Below are 3,917 nucleotides of genomic sequence, written 5' to 3'. Positions count from 1 at the left end.
TACCCCACCCTCCACCCCCTGCTCGGCATCTGGCTCCATACTACCCCTGGCACTGGCATTTGGCCATGCGCTACCCCCCCTCCCCACTTCGCATCCGGCCACCAGGGTACTTAGACTAAAAAAGGTTGAAAACCCTTGCTATACTGCAGTGTGCACTAATTTGCTAGACTATATGTAAAGTTTTAAAAACCTACAACAAACCAGGTAAAAATAGTCAAAAGATATTGTTTATTAGTCCTGTAGTCATTCTATTTAAATGTATACCTCTTATTCAGATTCATAAAACAAATTCTAGCCTTCTTGAGTGTCTTGATTGTGCTGACAAGGTTCCTTGGGTGAATCTGATATCTTTTATTAGACCAACCCAAATAGTTGGAAAATAATTATTAAGCAAGCTTTCGGGTTCAAAGACCCTTCGTCAGGCTAAGGAAGTTTCAGCAGTTGGTGTGTGCTCTTCCTGGATGGACTGAAAAGTAAAGAAGCCAGTGGCTGGGCTGGTATGCATACAAGACAGGTAGTCAGTGAAAATGTAGATTGAGGAGTCAATGGGTGAGAGACAGGGGGGGGGAGAGAGAGAAGGGGGATGAAAGTGGAGAGATACCTGGGGAGTCAGATGTCAGACAGGTTATAATGTGTCATAAAGCCAATGTCTATATTTAGTCCATGATTTTTAGTATCCAGGAGGTTGATGAAGTGGAGTTCATAGGCTCGTCTCTGGGGAGTGTTTTGTAGGTTTCCTTTGAGAATCAGGACTGAGAGATTGGAGAGAGAGTGGCTTTCTTGTGAGAAATGTGCCCCCCCCGGTAATTGGGTATTTCTGTCTTTGATAGATTTCCAGTGTGCGTTCATTCTGGTGCGCAGTTCTTGTTTGGTCTCTCCTACGTATTTTCCATCAGGGCATTTGGTGCATTGGTGATTGTGCTGGTAACCTGTCCTTCTTCCTTACCTATGCAAGCTTCTTACTGCTGACCAGTAAAGACAGTGCCAGAAGATATGTGACATACCAACATAGTTACTCTGTACAAGAATAAACATGACCACAACAATTGTAAAATCTATTATGGAATTTCACCGCTAAGCATTATTGGAAAGATCATTGCTCAGGTGATGCTGAGAAAACTTCAGCTCCTTGCTGACCATGGTGGGGCAGCAGACCTTTTTATAATATAGGTATATTGACTTTGGGCTGAAGAGCGAAGACTGCAGTTGTAACATCTATTGAAGCTGTAAATAAAATAACAGAGCTCAAACAGAGGCATATAAGACAGTGGGGTGCTAAATTCCCACCTGCAGGCTAGATCTTGTCTCAGGACTGTGTCATCAGGCTCACAGGTCCTTGGGGAGCCCTATGGACCAAGGCCCTGGGTGCTGGATTGGGCACAGAAGGCAGCATGGAGCCCTGATCCCAGTGCACGGGGCTGGGCAAGGTTAGCACAGAGTCCTGACTCCAGCACGTAAGGCTGGGTAGAGACAGTGCAGGGCCTTGGAGCCTGATCACAGTTTACAGGGGGCAACAGAGACCACACAGGTCCCAATCTGGGCGTGCTGGGTTTGATCCGGCCTGTGAAAACTGTCCCTGAAGAAAAGCAGAATCCAGAGTTTGAGCAGCATTCTTATAATTACCACTGCTCCCACTTCCAAAATTGCATTATGGAAATAATCTTAACTGATTAGTTGTAGCTGCAGCAGGAGTGTGATGAACTACTGAGTGTTGGGTGAAGGTTTAGAAAAGTGATTGAGGCCAGTGAAATGTGTAGCATTGAACAGAATAGGGAGAAGAGGATGAACTTTTAAAAGATCTATATTGTTTGCTTTTGATAGTGTCATGACCCAAAAGGCATGATTGTGTGTGTGCTTCGGCACCAGAATTATCCCCGCCAAGTTGCAGAGCATTGCACGGAAGAGTTTCCTGTAGCAAGAGGAAACCCCGGTGCAGGGACGAGTTTCCTGCCTTTTCTGCAGCTTCTTTTGCAGGGTGCATTGCTCATGTTGCGAGAGGAATGCACGGTGCAAAAGAATTCCCGCCACCGGTATGCAAATTCGTTCCCCGTGATTGGCTAGTGTTAAATTATTCACACGTGGAGGTTAGCGATTGGCCTGTTAGCCGTATAAAAGGCTTGAGCGGTTTCCGCCCAAGCCGAAGAGGAGTCCACATCCATCTCGTGGGGACTCTGGGTACACGGCAGGGTAATAGAAACCCTGTGTGAGATCCAGAGGAGCGTGGCGGCCTGATCCACCGCCCACCTCTTCCCGTCTTCGAGCACGACTTTTATAAGACGTATTTACAATTTCTATTTTGGTGGCTCGTTCACCCAGAGCATCCGGAGCTCTGCACCGTGGAACCTAGCAACCTCCACGAGACCGTCTGTGTTGTCTGTCTGTAACTGCAACTCAATCAAGTTTTCCAGCCTGCACCACTGCCATCTCGGTGTAAGTAAACAATCTTTAAAACTACCGCTACCCGTTTGTGCCTAATTCCAGCTCGACGGCCTTCCCTCTCCAACCCGGCATGCCCGGGCTGCTGGCCACAGCCCGCGTGCAGCACGAAAAAGGGCTTGGGTCGCTCCCGGCCCGCACAGATAGCTGTTGCATTTTAGCAATCTTGCTTGTTTATGACTTTTGGGGGGAATATGATGAGACTGGGGCAGATTTGGACTGCCCAGATTATTTTAATTGCAATTTGTTTTAAACAACTGTAATTTTAGATTTTGATCTGTATCATATTTCAACATGATAGGACCATACTGTGATGGCTTTTGGTATTCACATTACATATATACAAGCTGCAATCTTGGACAAACCTATAGATTAAGATTTTTTTTTACTTTATAAAAATTATAGTTGTGGTGTAGCAAAGATTTTGCACAGACAGTGGGCTTTGCAATATATATATTATGACCATATTTCATCTGTCAAATCTTAATTTTGTAGGAAATAATGCCCTCTGTAGGCCAATGAAGAAATCTATTTTTTAGAAAATATTCCAGTACAATATTAACAGCAGTAGAAATGACCCAGCCCTCAGCAATTACTTTCCTTTCCAAAGAAAGAGATTGCTTATTTTTAGAGTTAGCTATGTATGATGAACTGGTGCTGTTCTTCCATAGGACTTTAAGCAAAAGTTTCTTTGCCTCATTTCTCAAATGTTTTTCAATGGAAATTAAGGTTGCTTGCAGATATTACCCCCCCGCAACCCCAAACAAACCCCAAAACGGTGCTTTACTTTAAACTCGGCACATTTCTGGGCCAATCCCATGCATGTCCAGAAGAGGTAGTACCTTAGTTAGACCCAGCTTCCCTGACATCTGAATAGATTGGGTGCTTTAGTGGGGCTTTTTTTGGTGCTTTTATCACAAGCAGGTCCAGGGAAATGATCCTTCCCCTCTATGCGGCATTGGTCAGGCCGCAGTTGGAGTACTGTGTCCAGTTTTGGGCACCACACTTTAAGAGGGATGTAGCTAGTGTCGGGACCCAGGGCAGCCGGCCAGCAGCTCTCCCTGACTCCCACCTGGGCAGATAAGGGTCCGGGGCCTTAGAAGGCCGTCAGGCGGGTACTTGTGATGCTTGGAGTGGAATTAATTAGGCGGACGCTTATCGGTTGCAAAGCAAGATTATTTACTCACGCAGTCAAGGTGGTAAAAGACGGAGGTCAAAGATACTTGGTTAGTTACAGCTTAGAGTTCGTAGGTCGTAGGTCGGTCTGCATAAGAGTTTGGAGGTCGGGCAGAAGGTCGGGCCGGCGGGTCGTTGACTTACGTCTGATTGGGTCGAGACAGGGGAAACTGACAAGTGATCAATTTGTCAGTTACTCTCACGCATACGTTCAGAGGTTTTTAAGGTGTGTGCGCGGAGGTCTCCCACTTCACGGAAGTGAAGACGGGTTTTATTTGTGTAATAGCCAATTGCTTTTCGCCACA

This window comes from Alligator sinensis, unplaced genomic scaffold (genome assembly GCF_000455745.1).
Source record: "Alligator sinensis unplaced genomic scaffold, ASM45574v1 scaffold412_1, whole genome shotgun sequence".
Taxonomy (NCBI): Eukaryota; Metazoa; Chordata; order Crocodylia; family Alligatoridae; genus Alligator; species Alligator sinensis.
This window is presented reverse-complemented; position numbering follows the sequence as displayed.